Source organism: Macrotis lagotis, chromosome 2, assembly GCF_037893015.1.
Source record: "Macrotis lagotis isolate mMagLag1 chromosome 2, bilby.v1.9.chrom.fasta, whole genome shotgun sequence".
In the NCBI taxonomy this organism is placed as follows: domain Eukaryota; kingdom Metazoa; phylum Chordata; class Mammalia; order Peramelemorphia; family Peramelidae; genus Macrotis; species Macrotis lagotis.
Genome location: NC_133659.1, coordinates 301,286,330 through 301,308,675, shown reverse-complemented (window position 1 = coordinate 301,308,675; position 22,346 = coordinate 301,286,330). Strand labels below are relative to the sequence as shown.

The window sequence follows — 22,346 nt, the reverse complement described above, 5'->3', positions numbered from 1 at the left end:
GTTATTCCACTTTTAAATTCCTTGAGAGCAAGGACTATCTTTTTTTATTAATTGTTTCACTAGTGCATACAGGAGGCACATGGTAGACACATAATAAATATTTACTGGATTGGATTAGGTAAAAACAAAGAGAGAGAGAAAGAAAGACAGACTTAGAGGAAGAAGGAAAGTACAGAGAGAGAGAGAGAGAGAGAGAGAGAGAGAGAGAGAGAGAGAGAGAGAGAGAGGAGGGAGAGAGAGAGAGGCTTAGAAAGCACTGTGCACACATCATTACCTCACAAAAATCTGGCAGGTAGGTATTAGGAACGTTATACTGTCCCATTAACTGAGGCTGTACAAGGTAAGGAGTGACTTGCCCATATTGATAGAGAACTCAGTTATCAGCAGCATGATTGCAACCCCTCTCTTCCTATATCCATTATTCCATGATGCCCTTGCACAGAAACCCTGGCAAACCCTTGGTTTATGTTAGTGTCCTCATTTTACTATCCCCTCCCCCCCTAAAAGTGGGGATTGCCCTTCTTCTTTCCAATTACTGGCACCAGTCAGCTCTGCCCCAGGTAAGATACAACAATTTAATTCCCATCTGTTCCCTCTTCTCTGCTCAGATTGCCATCACAAGTTCAGATCCTCATTAGTTCTCTCTCATTCTATTATAATTATTTCTTATCTATTCTTGCCTCCCGTGTCATCCCTCTCCAATCCATCTCTCACAGTCTTGTAATTAATCTTCCTAATGCACAGGTCTGACCATGCTACTCTCTCCAACTCAAAAATTTTCAGAGAATCCTTATTATCTGTAAATTTCTCCAGTCTGTCATTTAAAGTCCTTCTTGTTCTGTCTCTAACTTTCTTTTACAGCTTTTCATGTTGTTGTTCAAATCACATCTGACTCTTAGTGACCTCTTTGGGGGTTTTCTCGATAAAGCTACTGCAGTGATTTGCCATTTCTTTCTCCAGTTCATTTTATAGATGAGGCAAACGAGTTCTGACTTACCAGGGTCACACTGAGTGTCTCCTGGTGGGTACTATTATCCATTGTACCTGCCTTTGACAGGTTGATTTCATTCAATTCCCCATTTTTTTATGCACTGTAATAGAACAGTTGCCTTACATTTTCATTCCTCACATTTATTGAGATCATCCTTATCCGATGCAGGACCACATTTACTCATCATAACCACTGATTAAAATTCTTCTTTTCCTTCAGGGTCAAGCACAGGGTCTTATGGAATATCATCATGAAATTTGGTTGCTTTGAATCAATATCGTACACAAGTTTCACGATAGCCTCCTTGCACAGATTCGTGATAGGCAACAGCACTCCATGTTTTCCCATTCAAAAATTGGAGTGAAGTAGAGTTGTGCTTGCTCTTTAGCATGATGTTTTTCATGATGATGTCAGACACCTTTAACTAGGGTGAAAATGGCTTCAAGTTCAACTACCATACTTATGGGAAACTATTTAACTTAAAGAGACTTACAAGCCTATACAAGAGTGGAAGGGAGTTGGTGCATAACCTTTTGTTCTCAGCCAAAACTCAGAAAACAGAAGTCTTCCACCAGCCAGCAGCACATTATCCATATGTGGAACCCTTGATTACAGCAAATGGAGAAATTTTGAATGCTGTGGTAAGTTCATTTACCTTGGCAGTATATTTTCCAGAGCTGTCCAGATAGATAATGGTGTTGATGCATGCATTGCCAGAGCTAATTCAGAATTTAGAAGACTGTGAAAAAAACATTGTAGGAGAGAAAGGTTTTAGGTTGCTGGGTTCAGATGCTTCTAGAAAACATAGTGAGAATGGTGTCTTTATACAATACTCACTTTAATCCAAATTTTATGGATGTCTTGACATCACTTTCTTGATATTGTGATCTTTTTGAGATTAAAGAACAACTTACTTCTTTGCTTTTCTACAGTAACAGTAATATTGTTTTAAGAACAACTTTGAGCAAATAAATCATTTTGAATATTATAAATATCCATAATGAATTACAAAGGGCAAAGGAAGATACTATCTGCATCCAGAGAAAGACGATAAATAGAAGTATATATAGAATTATTTTACATATATGATACATGTGCATATATATAATATAGCTATATATTACACAAATAACTTGAATAGTTACATATATTCCATAAATGTAATTTTGAAGTTTTATCTAATGATAGTCATTAGGTCGTGTGGAAGGAAAAAAGGGGGGAAGAGAAATTTACAGGAAAATCTTATGTATTTAAAAGGAATAGAGTTATATATAATAGATTTGCAGTTTCATATGCAATCATTTTTTCTGATTCTGTGTTATAAGAATGCATGCCTTATTTCATGAATTTATAATTAAATAAATAAAAATTTTAAAACAAAGAAAAGCTCTTTGCAAACCTTAAGGTACTACGGAAATGCTAGCTATTTTTACTATCATTTAGATAAGTGTCAGTAGAGCATAAAATCATGTTATTTAGTCATTTAAATGATTTTAATGTAAGGACTTAAAAATCCGTACTGTCAAAAAAGCCTTAAATTCTAATATAAGGAGATAACTATATATATATATGTATGTATAATGATGTGGTGGCCATAAAAGCTACTTTGGTTAAAATGTCTGCCTAGGATGGTGAGCAGAGGTAGAGGAACATGGATTAACATGTTCTTTCCAATGGCAATATTGGTATAGATGTAACTACAGTCTCCAGCAGAAAAGGGGGAAGAGGTGACAGAAAAATGATTATGAAAGGGGGCAGGGCAGATAGCAAGAAAATGATCAGAGTGGAATACAAATCATGACTGGAATCAATTGGAGAGATAGTCATTTAGCCATGGAAAGTATGGTCAGTTTGTTGAATAAGGGTTGAAAACTAAGTGTAAATGGGAAAGAAAGTACAGGGAAAATTTTTAAAATGTAGTCATTTTTGCTATCCATATTTGGAGTATTGTCAGATCTTTATCTATTTTTAAATGAATATAAAATAAGAGTCTTTGACATGGAAGAGATTATAGCTCTGCTAACTTTAACTGCTTGCCCAAAAACAGTAGGAACAATTAATGAAGAAAAAATAGTTTCAGAGAATATAGGGGAATGGAAAAGCATGACTAAAAGTGTCATTGCTAAAAATTATCAAAACAGAATTTTATAATATCACCCAAGTTTTAATCTTGATGTTAACTTTGACATAATATTAGCTTATTATCTCTGTACATTCTTCTAGAAGGAGCTGGGTTGTTCAGTGGGTAGAATACTTGACCTTAAGTCCTGAATTTATAAGCAGCTCTTATACTCATAAAGTATACAACCCTGGGAAAATTCCTTAACCATTGTTTGCCTCAGTCTCCTCATCTGTAAGATAGGTATAATAAAATTAATTCTCAGGATTGTGAGAATGAGAGATGTATCATATCAAACCTTTTAAGTGACTTTAAAAATGTATTCATGTTAGGAAGACTTCTTTGTTGGTCAGGCACAAATTTAGTCCATTAGAACATTTGGGATGAAGGTGGTTGTGGTCTTGTGTGACACTTGCTTCTTTTGTGTTTTGTTCATAAAACACAGCACTTTTTTTTTTTGATACCGGCATCCCATTCTGGGCAATCCTATAGTAGCATCTCCCAAACACAACAGATACTAAAGTTCTTCAGAGAGAACTTGAGAGGGTCCTTGTATCACTTCTGACATCCTTGTGAGAAGTTCTACAGAAAAGAATCTTTTAGGAACAGTTGGTTCAAATTCTATGTGTAAGTCATTTCAATTACTTTATGTTCCGTTTATGAATTGACAGCTTATTTGTCTCTACTTATGCTTTTCATTTTATAATTTAAACAAATTAAAGTAATGGTAGATCTCAGTAGAGTGTTCAATTTGAAGACAGAAAAGCAGGTTCAAATTTTGATTCTGCTGCTTATTATCTTATTATCTTGCCCAGAGTCCCACAATAAGTAAGTGTATGAGGCTGGATTTGAACTCACTCAGGTTTTCCGGATTCCAGCCTGGTGCTGCCCAGTATTCTTATTAATATATAATTTTATTTAAAAATACATAAAATTATGGATGAAATTATTTTTCTCAATTTTTTCTCAATCTTAGCAAATCACAACCTCCCAGGGAATAGTGGACTGGGAAATGTTTAATTTGTGTATCAGACACATTTTTAAATTTAATATATAGTATTAACATTTCCTCCATTAGTTTCTTAAGTTTAGACAATCCACAAAACAATAAATTAAGTCCAAATTTCCAAAGTTAATACTCCAAAAATGTAACAATCTTCCCTCAAGTGTTTATTTGAGCTGTTTCTCCTGTCTTTTTAATCCAAGAATGGACACAATGGGATTAGATCATCTCAGTGTATGATCCTATGAGAAAGAAAAACAAAATTGTGGAATCATCTTCAGAAAACTTCTAGTTTTTTTTTAAAACAGTAAATAATTTATTGAGAAAAATAATTTTATCCATAATTTTGTGTATTTTAAATAAAATTAAATATTAATAAGAATACTGGGCAGCACCAGGCTGGAATCAGGAAAACCTGAGCTCAAATCCAGCCTCATACACTTACTAGTTGTGGGATTCTGAGCAAGTTCCTATATTCTGTTTGCCTCAGTTTCCTCATCTGTAAAATGAGTTGGAGAAGTAAATGATAAAAACTTCAATTGCTTTGCCAAGAAAACCCCCAAATACAGTTAGTACAACAGAAAGAACTGAATAAACAGCAAAAACATTGTCATGGAAAGCAATCTATTATTTGGCTTCCAGTATTGGGTAAAGCTTTATACAACATAGGAAGGCAAAGATGGGTCATAATCTGTGTCATAGGAGGGAATGTTCATATCAATAAGATCTCAGGGCTCACCACCCACTATGTGTAACTTATTATTAAGAATAATCAAAATAGAAAGTTATAGTTGTGTACTTCCTCCTATTTCTATAACTCTCTCTTGCCATGACCATGCCTCCAGGAGAGGCTCTACTAAATTTTTTGATGCCTCTGCCTTCTCTCCAAAGAAAGAATCCTCCTGATTGATGTCCCAGGTCCAATTCTTGGGAGCCAGTATTCTGGAATCTTGCCATTCCCAAGCATGGGCGTCTTTGTAATTCTCATCCATAACTAAGGCTTGGGTCAGAGAGACTTCCCCTCTCCATCCTCCAGAATTAATTATTTTTTTTTAAAAAAAAAGGTAATGTGGGGGTGGCTAGGTGGCGCAGTGAATAGAGCACCGGCCCTGGAGTCAGGAGTACCTGAGTTCAAATCCGGCTTCAGACACTTAAATAATTACCTAGCTGTGTGGCCTTGGGCAAGTCACTTAACCCCATTTGCCTCACAAAAACCTTAAAAATAAAAGGCAATGTGAGGGTACATTTTCTAATGTTTGCCCTGAGCACTTTTTATGAAGTTAGTTATACCTTTGCCTTCCAATTTTTCATCTACAGTTTATTTTCATTTATTTCAACTTTCTCACTTGGTGACCTCAACAATTCTGATGAATTTGCCATCTCTAAGCAGATGACTTACAGATCTAGATGGAGTCATCCTTCTTACTTCTGATAAAATTTTGTGGAGATGACAAAACAAATAAATGGGTTCATAGTGATTAATATAGACTTAGGTCACTTTTTTGTGTTAACAAAGAGTTCTGTGATTGTCTTGGTTCTTGGTAGCATCAGCTGTTGCTTGAACAATTTAAGCTGTCCCAAGGACATTACAACCTCAACATACCTAAAGTAGAACTCATTTCTCTTTCCCTTTCCTCCTCCCCAACCCCACCCCCATCACTTGATCTTTCTCCAAATTTTCCTGTTTTTTTATTGGAGGCACTAGCCTTTCAGTTTCAAATCTTTGGGATTATTATCATTTCTTAATTCTCCCCCCGCCCTTGACACAACTAATTAGTCACCAAATCTTGCCATTCTATTTCTTCAATAGCTTTCCAATCTGCCCTCATTTCAATATACACATTGTTGACAAATCTGACCTGAAACATATCCAATTATCCCAGTGCAATGGACTTCTAATTGGTCTCCTTTCCTCGAGTTGCTCTCCAATCAAATCCATCTTACTCACTACTGCCAGTCATTTTCCTTAACTATAGATTTGACCAGATTACCAGGCGAGGTCATAGAATTTAGTTAAGTACCATAGGTAGGATTTGAACAGAGTTAATCAAGTGGATCTATCTATTGGGCTACTTAACTCCAAGAAATCAGGTTGGAGTTGGAGATTTGAGTGTTTGTCACAAGAGAGGGAAAAAAGACCCAAATTTAGGAAGGTGAGGCTGGGAAGGAATATGGCCATAATGAAAACTTATTGATATTAACTAATAATGGAAGGGAAGACTACCAGTAGTATCTATAGTACTAGAGAAGGATACCTATAGAATCCTGAGGGGAGATGTAGCCAACAGTTAGTTCTCTAAGGTAATGAATGACGGCAAGGAGAATAAATCTAAGATATGTAGTAAATATGTGTCTTTATCATGATAAAATTTTATGGAGATGGCAAAACAAGTATATGGGTTAGTACTGATTAATATAGGCTTTGATCACTTTATATGTTAACAAAGATTTCTGTGATTTTCTTTCATGTCTTTAGCATTCCTCTTCCTTTCGTATATAATTATTTCACTTCCAAAAGAGACCTCCTCAGTTCTAGACTTGGTCTAGTCAAGTTACTTTTCTCATCATTATTTCTTCAGTGTTATTCCTACTTTCTCATATATAACATGGAATATTATGAGTCCAGACATAGTGACTCTGATGGCAAAAATTGTTGATTTTGATTTTTCTTCTCTTTACTCACTTTGTCTCAGTTGTATCCTTTGAGGTTCTTGGAATAATTTTTCTTACTTGTCCCCTGAAAATTTTTTTATATGCTTTTCCTCTCCCTTGCTTCTCATCATCCTTTAAGACAATACTTATAATCTTCTGAAGAGAACTTATATTTAAAAAAATAAATAGAAATGTGGAATGAGGAAAATCACTGATAAATTCAAACAAAATTAATATGGAATATGTAATTTGTTTAATTACATTTAATATGTATATATATGTATAAGTTTCTGTAAAATACATAATTTTATAAATATCCTTTCAGTTTAATTAATCCTTAACAAAATCCAATAAATCTGGAGCACTTCTTTTTTTTTAAATACAAATCACACTTGCCAGGCAAATTTGTACAGGTCTACAAAACTTCAATCAGATGTTAGAAAGGATTAGGAAAAGCATAATTGGAAAAATGAGTTTTAAATCCCTATCCTTTTATAATGTACTTGTCTGAAATAAATTAAAACATCTAAGTAGACTACTAAAAATGCTTATTTTCTCCTACAACATGCAGATTAATCACATAATACCTACTTTATGTCTTAAAATATTTCTTTCTCAAGTTAATCATTTCTATGTATATAATAAATCATATTTGTAGAGTAATTGAAAGTTTAAAATGATTTTTACAATAATTCCATAGCAAAGGTAATATAATATTATTTTCATTTTATAGATTAGCTCATCATCACATAACTAGTCATTTAAACATTTAAAGGGACTGAATTCCAACCTTAGACTACTATTGATTTAAGTTCACTCAACCAGTCTTTAAGTATATTTAGGTACCTCCATTGAGCACAGTTTGTTTTCAAAGATACAAGTGGAATGATTAATAAAATCTCATAAACATTTTGTAACATCTTGCTTCTCTTCCACTTAATTCTAAATAACATCATTTTGAGTAATTTGATTATTTCATTCATTGGACATTCATTCAGCATATATTGGACCATGGGTCTAGCAAAGAATTATATGTCTAATGTCAGACTTCTTAGATGCTTAGGGGATGATTAAAAAATTTATTTCTGGGATGATAATAAATCGCCTAACTACACCAACTCATAATGACAGTTAATTAATTGCCCAACCTCAGTGACTGTTGATTCATAAGGACAAGTGACTAAGGCATAAAATGGGTTTCAGTTTGCACTGCTGGAAGGATTTCCAACACTGAAAAAAAATGAAATGGATAGAGCATTATGAACCAGTTTCTTTGGGTAATTCAGAAAACAGTATGTCATGACATTGCTAAAAGAACAATCATATAATCTAATCATGAGATATGCATAGAATATGAGATTTTCATAACATTCAGTAATATGTAAACTCCTTAAGGGTAGGTACTATTTTTCCATCTTCCTATCCCCATTAAGAAGCTTAGAATATTTAACATACTAAGAAATTAATAAACCCTTTGTTGAATTGAATTAGAAGTAAGGACCTCCTAGCTGGCATAGTGGATAAAGCACCGGCCCTGGAGTCAGGAGTACCTGGGTTCAAATCCGATCTCAGACACTTAATAATTATCTAGCTGTGTGGCCTTGGGCAAGCCACTTAGCCCCATTTGCCTTACAAAAAACCTAAAACAAAAGAAGTAAGGACCTCTTGAGTGATATATAGGGTTAGAATGGGGAGGGGTGCAAAATGATTCTAATAAAAAGAAGAAAAAAATTTAATGAATAACTTTAAAGGTATATAGAAAAGAGGAGAAGGAAGAACAAAAAGATGACATTGAAAATATGTGCAGAGTGGAGATAAATTGTTCCTAATTCAATCTTCATTCAATGGTTATATTTTTTGATGTTTGTCAAGGTCATAATAATAGAAGGGAAATAATTTTAAAGATAAAATATACATGAATAAGTGCAAAGAAGAAGTTCAGAAAGGAATACAGAAAAATGGAAGAATTTTGTTTCTATTTGGTTAAATGTAATAGAAATTTAAAAGAAGATATACAATACTCTTTCTCTTTTTATATATGGAAATATACTCATGCTGGTATTTTTCAGGTTCATAGGAGAGAGAATAAATTTAAAATAGGCAAGGGGGAATAAAATAAGAAATGTGGTTGCTAAAAGTGTCTGTTATGATCACGGAGATGTTCAGGACATAATTCAAGCAGTAGAGGCATTCTCTTGGAATGAAGAGGTCTTATAGTTGTTTCTGTTCCTGAATAACATTCTGCTAATTTTAGCAGATGCGGAAACAGAGTCTTCCTAAGGATAACTCTGACCACTGTAAAGAGAAATGACTTAATTGGGGGAAAGAAGGGGAGTTGATAAGGAATAACTGTTTTCTAAATTATGATACCCAACTGAATGAACAATGCCACAGTTGCTCCAATGGCACATATATCTAGATAACAAAAGTTAGATAACCTTTGTAAAATTGATCGATTTATTAAATGATACCAAACTTGAGCATAATAGACTACCAGAAATAGGGTCAGAAAGAACTGAGTTTAAATTCTACCTCAGATGCTTATTAATTTTGTGACCCTAGGAAAGTCATTTAAGTTGTTGGGTGCTAAGGGCCATTATCTGCAAAATGAGGGAGAAGACTTGATGACCTTGAAGGTACCTTTTTTTTTAGGTTTTTGTAAGTCAATGGGGTTAAGTGGCTTGCCCAAGGCCACACAGCTAGGTAATTATTAAGTGTCTGAGGTCGGATTTGAACTCAGGTACTCCTGACTCCAGGCCGGTGCTCTGGTTTTCTATCCGGTGCCACCTAGCCGCCCCCTTGAAGGTACCTTCAAGCCTATGACTTTCTCCTAGAAACAAAGGTACATTTATTCTTCTTTTGATGCTCCATAGCTACAAGTCATAGAATAGATTCTCTGAAGAATAAACATTGAAAGATACTCAAAGGAACATGGAAGGACTTAGTTATGAGTAGATTGTAACACATTACCAGCCAAGAATTACACAAAATGAAAGAAGTGGGGTAAAGGATTATTATCTGAAATTTTTGTGCTTAAAAAGGACAATTATGCAGAGAAACTAAGGAATTACAGTGAATAGATGTACATTGCCAAGAGAAATAAAGTCCCAATACATAAGATGAACTTGTGTGGACGTCTTGAATAAGAGTCCCAGAGAACACTGATGTATGGATGTGTTATAATATGAACCCCCATAGATGAGATCAGCAGTTCACTGAATGATAGAATTTAGTACCATATGAATGAATTTCTAAGGAGAAAATAGGTTGTTCAGCCCATTGATAATTAGATCTCATTTTTTTAGTCATTGGTTGGAGCAGATTATATCCTTTGAGACGAGCTATTTAAATTAGAGATTTATTGTTCATATCAAGTCATAATCATTGTTAACTTCAACAAGTTTATTGAGTTCTCCAAGGACAGATGAGTCTATTCATCAAAATTTTTAAAATTAATTAAAAAAAGATTTTTTTAAAACTAAAGTCTGTAAAACAAATAAACAAAGGATATTCAACCTTAACTGTGATGTAAAGCTTCAGGAGTCATACAGTAGCAGTATGAATACATAAATTATTTGGCTGGTTAAAAGAGTGTGGGAGTAACCAGGATGCCAAGATGGAACTATGCAAATCTGCTTTATGAGCTTGGCCTGGGGCCACTTGGTGAAATTAATTATAGGATTCTCTTTAAAAATGCTGACCCTAGCAACATAAAGCAATCACCTTCTTTGGTCAACTGTGCGGTCCTTAACTCTTTTCATTGGGTTTATAATTCTTATGCACGTGATTTCTGAGAAGGATATAAACTTTGCCTATATTTTCCACAACCAGGGTCTAGTCTTTCCCCTCTAGTAATATCTTCTATATGCTCCTCACTGAACTCATACTCCTGCTAACTCCATGCATTCTAAAAATCAAGTTAAAAAAGATAATTATAGGTTCCCCTTTCATATACAGGTGCTTGGACTTTGGTATTTTGGAAAATATTCTCTCCTATGCCTTCCCTTTCCAATTCTGCTTATTGGCTTTCTACCTATACATTATTTTGAATTTTAATTGAATTTTTAAATTTTTTATTTAATTTTTAATTTATAAAATGTAATAAGATATACTATACATATTAGATATAATATATTATAACATAGTGTAATTTTTAAAAGATGATTTCACATGTAACTATAAATATATTTCCAATTTGTTATTATTTTTAAATATATAATAAAATTATTTCTTTTTTCTTCCCTCCCTAGTGATGGCTACCATTAGACATAAATATGAATATAGATAAAATTATTCTATACAGGCTTCTAACTATATTTTAAAATATAGCTCATTTCACATCTCTTTCAAGAAGCCTTCCCTGATGTATCTGGTTGCCTTTATTTTGTCCCATCAGACATCAAAAACTTCATTTTATAATTGGCTTTTACCTTTATTATGAAGTATTACAACTAGATAGTGGGGTGGACCGAGCACTGGACCTCAAGTCAATTCAAATTTGACTTCAGATACTAACTGTGTGACTCTGGGCAAGACACTACATTCCTATTTACCTTATTTTCTCATCTATAAAATTCACTGCAGAAGGAAAAGTCAAACTGCTCCAGTATTTTTGCCAAGAAAACCTCATGGACCTATATTAAGGGGGTCCCAAGAGTCATAAACACCTCAAAAACAATCAACATGTTGTGGGAAAGACAGTTTCAAACCCAAGGATCCTTCACATCTACAAAGGTACTAGGCATATGTCTTCTCCTATCTCTTTTTAGAGTAGAAAGTTTACATTCTAATGGGTGACACAATGTATAGGGAATGGTGGTCAGGGAAATGAGTGATGATGGTCTGCGAAGCCTCAAAGATGGTGAGGAGAATAGGGATGGCCAACTTACATTCCTTTTCCAGGACCATGGTTGTGGTGACTTAATTATAGAGTTCTCAAATTTGGCTATAATATTCCTAGGACTTGGTTTTTGGGGATCTCTTTCTTGGGGGGATCAGTGGATTCTCTTCATTTCTATTTTGCCCTCTGCTTCTAGAATATCAGGGTAATTTTCCTGTAGTAATTCTCTGAAAATGATGTCAAGGCTCTTTTCCTGATCATGACTTTCAGGTATTCCAATAATTTTTAAATTATCTTTCCTAAGTCTTCCATATCAGTTGTTTTTTCAATGAGATGTTTCACATTTTCTTCTAATTTTTCATTTTTTTGGTTTTGAAGTAATGAATCCTGGTTTCTCATAAATTTATCAATCTCCCTGAGTTCCATTCTTTGTCTGAAGGATTTGTAAAAAAAAATAAAATAAAAAAATAAAAATAATTATAGAGTTCTCAGAGCAAGAATTGGAAGTTGGTGGAGAGAGAAGGTAGGCAAGGGGGTGGCAGAACAGAAAATGAGATCTACCTCTGATACCTTCTGGTTATGTAACTCTGAGCAAATTATTATCTTCTCAATGCCCCAATTAACTCTCTAAAACTGGAAAATTTTACTACTGAATTAGTAGAGAAATATTCCTCACTAAGAACTCCATACAGAGATAAAATCAGTTGTTTCAGTCATGTCTAACTCATCATGACTCTGAGTTTTCTTGGAAAAGATGTTAGAGTGAATTATTCCCTTCTCCACCTCATTTTACAGAGGAGGAAACTGAGGCTAAAAGGATTAAGTGATTTGCCCAGGGTCATACAACCAGCATGTATCTGAAACTGCATTTGAACTCAGGTTTTCCAGGCTTCAGGACTGGTATTCTATCTATTGTGTCACCTAGCTACCCTAAGATAAAATTGTAAACGACCTCAAGCCCTTCCTTTAACAGAAGAAATTAAGAAAATTAAGGCTGTAATGTTTATTAGCTATGTAATTCCTAACCCATTTTTTTGTTTATCTTTGGAAAAACTATGAACCTCCTCTCCTTTCCTCCTCTCCTCTTTCCTCTCCTCTCGCTTCCCAGACTGGACTTCAGGTCCAGCATTCTATGGACCACATCAACTAGCTGCCCTCACTGTCTTTTTATTAATAATAATTATCACTTATTTTATCATAGTAATATTCCATCATCTTTATGTTCCACATTTTTTAACTATTTCCCAATTGAAGGACACACACTTTGTTTCCAATTCTTGGCTATCACAATAGTCATTTTATTTGCAGAATTCCAAATTTATTTCCAAAATGATAATTAGATGTACAGTCTTACCAACAATGTTCTAGGGAGCTTAACTTTCATGAACTCTTCTAACACTGACTGTTCCCATTTCCATTTTCTGTCATTTTTGCCAACTTATAACATTCAAAGTGAAAATTCCAGGTTGTTTTGACTTTGAATTTCTCTTCATTTTTTAGCATTCTTTCATATAGATTTAATAGTTTTCAATTCTTTCTTTGAAAACTATTTACTCCTGGACTTTGAATTTCCTGATTTTATAGATTTTTTTTAAAATGAAATCTGGAGAATCAAAATGATTTGCCCAAGGTCATAAATAATATTATGTAGCAGAGTCAATATTCAAACCCAGGTGTTCTGACTCCAAATCTCAACAAACAAATCCCTTTGCATCCCATACCAAGAAAACTCCCTACAGAAGGCAGCACCCATAAACAATCATTAAATTTTTGTTTAGAATGACATCATATAAAAGCTTTTGTTTATAATACAGTGTTAAGAAGAATGAAATCAAAGAAGGAATACTTTCCCCTTTTGAAATTTTGAGGGAGATGGAGAGAATGACTAATATAGACAAGGGCAACATTGAGGATAGCAAAGCTCATACAACAGAGGAATTAAAAAGGCAAAGAATCCAGATGCTGTTTAATATAATTATGTTCCTTACACAGACTAGCATTCAAATAGTCCCTTAGTTTTTATTTCCTGCCAAATGCTTGTAAGAACAACATACTACTGTACAGACAAGCCCAAGTTGGCTGACTCCAAGTGGAGAAAAGTATATATATATATATATATATATACATATATATATATATGTATGTATGTATATATATATATATATATATATATATATATATATATATACACATATATATATATATATGATTGTCCTGCTCCTAAACCTTCTGCTCTCATGCTGTGGTCCATAACTTTCCCAGAGACAACAAAAAGTGGGTTAAGAATTACATGGCTAATAATCATTACACCCAGGTTTTTGAGTCTTAGTTTTCTCCTCTGTTAAAAGAAGGGTTTGAAGTGGTTTGGAAAGAACCCTGGCTCTGTGGTTTGAGGATCCAGATTTGAGGAATGTTACCATTTGACTTTAGGCAGATCTTTTAACACTGAGTCACAGTTCCCTCATCAGTAAAATGAGTTAAGTTGGATTAGAGGGTTTTTGAAGTCCCTTAAAATTAAACATTTATTATAATGCAATCTCGAAGGTTTTCTCTCACTCAAAAATTCTATCAATTTAAGTGATCTTAGAACATTGCCCTAACATCTTTTTATATGATATTTAAGTTTTAGACTAATGAACCTAAGCTTATAAAACCCAAGGCTAAGAAGCTGATTTGCTAATTCAAGGTGATGCATCTTAATGTAGGAGCTTTAAAATGAAGACATTTATATTTGTAAAATCTGTTCTTCTTTCCTCTTTTAGCTGGGGTTTTTTCGAATCCAAATGAGATATAGAAAGTATTTTGAATCTTTTAAAGTGCTATACAAATGTTTGTAATTTTTCCCTGGGAAAAAATGTTACCCTAAAATTTAAAGACTGGAAGCTAGCATTTTAGAAAAGTTCCAAGAAAGGACCTTTGCAATTTGGGTGATTAAAAACTGCAGACCCAGAAACAGATTTTCTTCTGATTTAATTCCTTATTCATATGTTGGGAATGGAATAACAGACCTATGGAGATTTGGTGACAGCAGTTACATTTTCAAAACTTTGAGAACTGGCTCAGAAAGTGTCAGTTGATCAGTGAAAGAGTCTATAACAGTATTGTCTCTTCACTGCCAAGAAGTCAGCATGGCTAAATCTGGACAAATAAATGATTTTAGGAAAACAAAAGCATCCCATCTGTATCACCTACATCTATCTATCTATCTAACAACCTACCACAACACTCAGAATTAGAGGGATATTAAAGGTATAGTATTTAAAAAAAAAAGTCCATCCTGATAACATGACCCTAGTAGAGATTAAGAATTCCTTTAGAAAATCTAACTTGATTTGTGCTCAACTAAGGAAACCCTAGAAATTTCAGTATTTGATTTATTTGGTACCCACATAAGAGGTATCTGAGAACATCAGTTTATGACACTCCTTCAAAATGGGTACCTGTCTGCAACTCCTCTGAAGATACTTAAATTGATGTGATAATGTCTTTTATTTCATGAGCACACACACACACATACACACACACACACACACACACACACACACACACACACACACACACACACAGAATCACTTGTGTCCTTCATTGCTACTTTGTGAAACCTCTTCCATAGAAGGAAAGGACTCAGGATCCCCGAGAACCATCCTTTCTGATAACTCCTCCCCACATTACCCAGAGTCTTCTTAAATCCTTCCAACTTCGGGTGCTTCTCAACACTGAGAATTCCCTCACTCTATATAGAGTTCCATCACTTGGGATTGCCAGAGAGTAATCCAATTGCTCTACCCATTCCAAATGATTTATAGCTTGCTAACACAAGATCCACAGTGTAGCAAGAACCTATCAATAAACATTCATTAGGCATTAGGAAGTCTTTTTTCTAGAAGGTGAAATTTTAGTTGTACTTAAAGGAATCCAGGGAGTGAAGGAGGCAGAGTATGCCAGGTACAGGGAAGCCAAAGATAGACACTTGAGAGATGGAACATCTTATTTGTGGGACAACCAGGAGACCAATGTCGCGGAATTAAAATGTAATTGAGAAATATTTGGCAAATATAATAGGTTAATGTGCTTTTCTAAGCTAATATGCATCAGTGGGGATCCTTGTATTTGGTATAGTGACCCCATTTCTATTCGAGTATGGTATCACTGATTTAGTAAACCAGTGGAAGGTAAGGTCTGGATTTTCTCCACACTGGGGTTCTCTTTGTGCCATATTAGATCTTGGATCAATAGTTTCTCCCATGTTATCTCTTTTATCAGGTCTTCATTCTCTGCTACTATTGTCATCCAAATGACCTCCTATAGTGCCAAGGACACTCATTCATTGTCCCCATTGCTGCTGTCTATTCTCTCCTTTTATTTTTTGGTTTTTGATTTTTGCAGGGCAATGAGGTTAAATGACTTGTGTAAGGTCACACAGCAAGGTAAGTAGTATGTGTCTGAGGTTGGATTTGAACTCAGGTCCTCCTGACTCCAGGACCAGTGTTCTAGCCACTGTACCACCAGGTGCTCCTGTCTATACTCTTCTTCAGGAAAGTGTTGTATAGTGAGATTGCCAAATTTGACAAAGTGAACAAATTGTACCATACATCTATAGAACAATTATTCCAAATACTATGGAATCCTACCAAATTCCTTTCATGTTACAAATGTACTGATATCTAAACAAGGAAAAACCAAAACAGAGAAAGAAAACTATAGACCAATTTTTCCTATTGAATATTGAGCAAAAGTTTTAAATAAAATACTAGCAAAAAATTACAGCAATATATCCTAAAGACCATACACTATGACAGAAATTCAGGGTTGGTGCAACATTAAGAAAACTATCAATAAAGTGGATCACATCAATAACAAAATCAAGAGAAATCACATGATTATTTCAATAGATGCAGGAAAAAAACCTTTGACAAAATACAGCCTTCATTTCTATTAAAAACACTAGAGAGCAAAGGAAAAAAATGAAGTTTATCTTCAAATGATAGGTAATAGTTATCTAAAGCTACCAATAAGCATTATTTATAATGGCAATAAGATAGAAGCTTTTCCCATTATAATCAGGGTAAAGTAGGGCTGTCCTTTATCACCTCCTCTTCTGTTAATCTGAATAATTTATATTTTTTATATATTCATCCATTTCACTTAGATTGTCAAATTTATTACCATATAATAGGGCAAAATAGTTCATAATAATTGTCATAATTTCCTCTTCATCAGTGATGAATTCACAATTTTGGGTGTCAATTTTAATGCTAGTAATTTGGTTTTCTTCTTTCCTTTTTTAAAATAAAATGAGCCAATTCATCAGTTTCTTTTATAAAACCAGCTTCAAATTTTATTTTTTAATTCAATGGCTTTATTACTTTCAATGTATTAATCTCTTTAGATTTACAGAATTTCCAATTTAGTGTTTAATTGGGGATTTTTATTTTGTTCTTTTTCTATTTTTTTTAGCTGCATGTCCAATTCATTGATCTACTTTTTCTCTATTTTATTCATGTAATCTATTAGAGATATAAATTTCCACCATAAGTATTACTGCATCCCATAATTTTTATAGGTTGTCTTTATTGTTGTCCTTTAACAAAATTATTAATTTTTTCTATAATTTGCTCTTTGAATCACTTATTTTTTAGGCTTGGATTATTTAATTTCCAATTAATTTCTAATCTCTCTATTGTCTATTATTGAATGCAATTTTTATTCTATAATGATCTAATAAGAAAACTTTTACCATTTCTGCCTATCTGCATTTGGATTTTAAGATTTTTATGTCATAATACATGGTTGCTTTTTGTTCAGGTGCCATATACTGCTCTGGAAAAAGGTATGTTCCTTTTTGTTCCCATTCAGTTTTCTCCAGAAAGCTATCATATCTAAATTGTCCAGATTTTTATTCACCTCCTTATCTTCTTTCTTCTTAATTTTTTGGTTAGATTTATCTAGTTCAAAGAGGGAAAAGTTGAGGATCACCACTAGCATGGTTTTATTATCTATTTCCTCCTATAAAGCATTCAATTTTTCCTTCAAAAATTTAGATGCTTTAACATTTGGCGCATATGTGCCTAGTATTGATATGATTTCATTGTCTACAGTGTCTTCCAGCAAGATATATTTTCCTTCCTTATCTCTTTTAATTAGATCTATTTTTGCTTTTGTTCTGATTGCCCCCACTTTCTTTGTTTCACTTCAAGCATAATAAATTCTGCTCTATCCCTTTACCTTTTCCTTATGTATATTTCTCTATTTCACATATGTTTCTTTTAAATAACAGATACAGGATTCTGGTTTTAAATCCATTATGCTATACACTTCCATTTTATGGGTGAGTTCATCCCATTAACATTTACAGTTATAGCTAACTGTATTTCCATCCATGGAAATGTATGTTTACTTGCTTGTTTATTCTCACTCTCTCTCTCTCTTACTCCCCATTTCCCCCCTCTTTGGATGTGGTTAATTTCCCAATCTACCCTCTTTTTAGCAGTAGCTTTCCCCTTGCCCCTTCTATTATCCTTGTTTCCTTTAAATTTCCTTATAGGGTAAAGTAGAATTCTGTATCCAATTGAATGTAAGTTAGTCCCTCTTTGAGTCAATTTTGGTAAAAGTAAGGTTTAAGTTTAAGTTTAAGTTTTGGCTGCCCCTGCCCCTCCTCTTACTCCAGTCAATCTCCCCTGTCCATTTTCTTCCAGTGAAATTTTCTTCCTCACACCTGTATTTTGTTTTTTTTTTGGGGGGGTGGTATCATTCCATCAAAGTTACCTTATATACACCCCTTCTCCATATATATAATCCTAGTAATAAAGTTGAGTTAAAAATATTATTTGCCATATAGAAATCCAGTTTAATCTTATTAAATTCTGTATGTTTTCCTGCTCTTTTTTTACTTCTTGTAAATTCTGAGATATGGCTACAATGTTCTTGTGAGTTTTCATTTTGGGATTTCTTTCAGGTATTGATCAGTGGATTCTTTTAATTTTTATTTAGCCTTCTAATTCTAATGCATCAGGCTAATATACCTAGTTCTAATATATCATTTTTTGAAAGATGTCTAGGTTATTTTTTTCTTTATCATGGCTTTCAAGCAGTACAATAATTCTAATATTTTCTCTCCTGAATTTATTTTCTAGGTCAATTCTTTTTTTTCAAAGATGTTACATTTTCTGCTATTTTTTATTTTATATTATTTTATCTTGATATTTCATGGGGTTATTAGCATCCATTTGCTAAATTCTAACTTAAGGAATTATTTTCCTCAGTGAATTATTGTATTTTGTTTTCCACTTGATCAATTCTATTTTTAGGAGTTACTTTCCTTGCTAAATTTTTGATTATCCTTTCACATGCTATTGATACTTTTTTCATGATGCTCTTGTGTTATTCTCATTTCTTTTCTTAATTTTTCTTTGACTTTTCTACTTTTCTTTTTAAAAATCCTTTTTAAGCTCTTCTAGGAATTCTTTTTTAGACTTGAGACCAAATTACATGTTTTTGAAGCGTCACATGCATTTTGACACTGTTGTTCTTTTCTAAGTTTATGTCTTGATCCTCTCTGTCACTATAGTAACTTTCTATAGTCAGTCTCTTTTTTGTTTTGATTTGGTTTGGGGTTTTTTTTGGTGCACTTTTCATGTCTCTTTTTTGTGATGTGATGTTTTTATATAAGAGTAGGGCTCTTGTCCTGTACTATGCCAAGATTTCTGTCAAGGGCTTCAGGGCTTAAACTGCTTGCTTTCACTGAAGAGTAGGCTTCCCTTCTGACTTGTACTAGATGGTTGGGGAGGGGGGCGGTGAGTTCTCCCTGTTGGTTTCCCCTCAATATAGAGGTTAGATGCTGTTTGTCCTGGGGTAGGGCTTTGCTTTGGTAATAGAATCCTTCTGGTGGTTGTCCCTAAAGGAGGGATCTTGATGTTGATAGACCCCAGGGATGGGGCTCTGTGTTTGGGTTGTTTTGAAAACATATTTTCCTCTGCTGGCAAATCCCTGGGGAGGCATCTTGCTATTGGTCAGACCTGGGGAAGGGCCTCACCCTTGGTCAGTAATGTGGATGGGTCAATACAGGAATGTGCTGAGCTGCACAGACTTCTAAGGAGCTATTGGTTTGCAAGAGGGAAAGACTTTGTTGGTGCATTGTCTCAGGCTTGGAGCCTTGCTACAATCCCACTTTTGTGAGGCTGGCTGCTGTTGTTTTTGGACCTCAGTTTCCTCCAACCTCAGTGAATCCGACCTTTCCAGAAGTTCTGGTAAGGTGATTCCATACTCCTAGAGCAATGAAGACTCAACTTTCTTATTATTTGGAGGGAAATTTGTGAAGGCTTCCAAGGGTTCCCTTCTCACTCCACCAACTTGGCACCAGAAGATCAGAGTTTTGATTTCTTCATCTTTAAAATGATAGGATTGACCCATTTTAGAAAAAGAAATTCAAAAAGTTATCAGTGATCTCCCTGAGAAAAATATCTTCAGGGCCAGAAAGTTTAAAAGGGAATTCTACCAACTTTTAAAGAATTAATTCTAATTCTTTATATATTATTTGAAAAATAGGTGAAAGAGTTTTGCCAAATTCCTTTTATAACACCAATGTGGAGCTGATAGCTAAAGCAAGAAGAGTCAAAACGGACAAAGAAAATTATTTTAAAAATACTGATGAATTCATCAATGAATATTGATGAAAAATTCCTAAAATAAAATATAACAAGTTGATTACAGTTAGTTATCACTATGACAAATAAACTTTGATCAGTAGGATTTATATCAGAAATGCAGGGTTGGGTTGATTACACAAAACTAACAGAAAGTATATGATTATCTGTCTAGATGCTGAAAAATCTTTTGATTCATTCACTAGAGAATATAATAATAAGTGCAATTTTCCTTAAAATAATAAGCATTATCTCTCTTAAACCATCAGTAAGCATTATACATAATGGGATGAACTAAAAGCATTCCCAGTAATATTCAGGGTGAAACAAGGATGCCTGTTATGACCCACATTATTAAATATTATATTAGAAATGTTAACTTTAGCAACAAGAGAAGAAAAATAAATTGAAAGAATTAGAATAAGTAATCTGCACTCTTTGCAGATGATATGATGTTATACATACAGAATCCTAGGAAATGAACTAAAAAGTTACCTGAAATAATTAACAACTTTAGCAAAGTTATATGATGTAAAATAAACCCCATAGTAATCATCAGCATTTCTATATATTACCAACAAAGTATAGCAGCAAGACATAGAAAAATTTCATTTAAAGTTACTGTAGAAAACATAAACACTTGGGATCTACCTGCCATGACAAACTCAGAAACTATATCAACACAATTATAAAACACTTTTCACACAAATAAAATCAGATCTAAACAATTGGAAAAATGTCAATGGATCATCATTAGGTGGAACTAATATAATAAAAATGATAATTTTATCTAAATTAAATTATTTAGTGCCAAACCAATCAAACTATCAAAAATTATATTATAGAGATAGAAAAATAGTAATTAAATTCATCTGGAGGAATAAAAGGTCACGATATCAAGGGAATTAATGAAAAAAATGCAAGAGAAAGTGACCTAGCCATACTAGATCTAAAATCATATTATAATTCATCAGTCATTAAACTATTTGGTTTTATTTAAGAAATAGAGTGACAGATCAGTGGAATAGATTAGGTACAAAAAAAAAAACCCAGTAGTAAATGATTATAGTAATCTATTGTTTGATAAATCCAGAGTCCAGCTTCTGGGATAAGAACTCATTATTTGACAAAAACTGTTGGGAAAATTGGAAAAGGGTATGACAGAAACCAGACAAAGATTAACATCTCATACCCTATACCAAGAAAAGGTTGAAATAGGCAGAGTATTTACACATAAAAAGTGATACCATAAACCAATTAGAAGAAGAAGGAATACCATATTTCCCCACATATAAGACATACCGTAATTTGGGGGTCCAAAATTTGACAAAAAAATGGATTCCATAAAGTTATTGAACTCAAATTTTAGTCATCTCATAATTCAAGGATCTTCAGCTCCTAGCTTTCAGGCATCTTTTGGATAAGTCTGGGGCATGGACACAAGTTTAGTCCATCTGGTTTAAAAAATCTGAAACGCCCATTGTGTCCTTCTTTGAAATCAGTCACTTCTTTTCCATCAGCAATTCTTCTGGCCTCCTGCTAAACCATCTTTGTGGATATAGGAATCCCAATGGCCCTTTGATCTTCAGTCCATATCTTCCATTCCCTCTTAAACTCAGGCCATTTGGCTGACTAGCCTCTCATGGCCTTCTTCTGCCAGTGTTTTCAGTCGGGTTTCTTCTTCCTGGAGCCAGGCTCAGATTGTTTTCTCAGTTGGAGGAGGACCTAACTGACATTCAGCAACACGATTTCCATTCACTTTTTCAACTGGATGACTTTGAATAAATTCAGCACTGGACAAAAATTTTTTCTGAGACATTGTGGGCAAAATGTGACAAAACATCACCTAATATACTGATAACAAATGTGAAATAATGAGCACAAAGACAACAAGTGGGAAAAAAAGTGAGGAATGCAAGTAAAAAAATTCTATAACCATTGTGTAGGATGCTCCCAGTTTTTGGATACCAATTTTTTCCAAAAAAGGTGCATATTATACATGGAGCAATATGACAGCTTATCAAATCTATGGGAAGGGGAACAATTTATGACCAAAGGAGAGAGAAAGAGAGAGAGAAAGCATTATAAAATGAAAAGTG

The 22,346-nt window shown here is 33.8% G+C and overlaps 1 protein-coding gene across 1 annotated transcript in view; it reads left to right on the top strand.

Moving 5' to 3' along the window:
- The first annotated feature begins 1,564 nt into the window (after positions 1-1,564).
- The window catches only part of SLC6A15 (solute carrier family 6 member 15), a 141,863-nt gene continuing 121,081 nt past the window's right edge, over positions 1,565-22,346 (top strand). The window contains exon 1 of the mRNA XM_074226530.1: positions 1,565-1,632. The gene's annotated coding sequence lies outside the window, so the exon portion shown is untranslated. The remainder of the gene's footprint in view (positions 1,633-22,346) is intronic.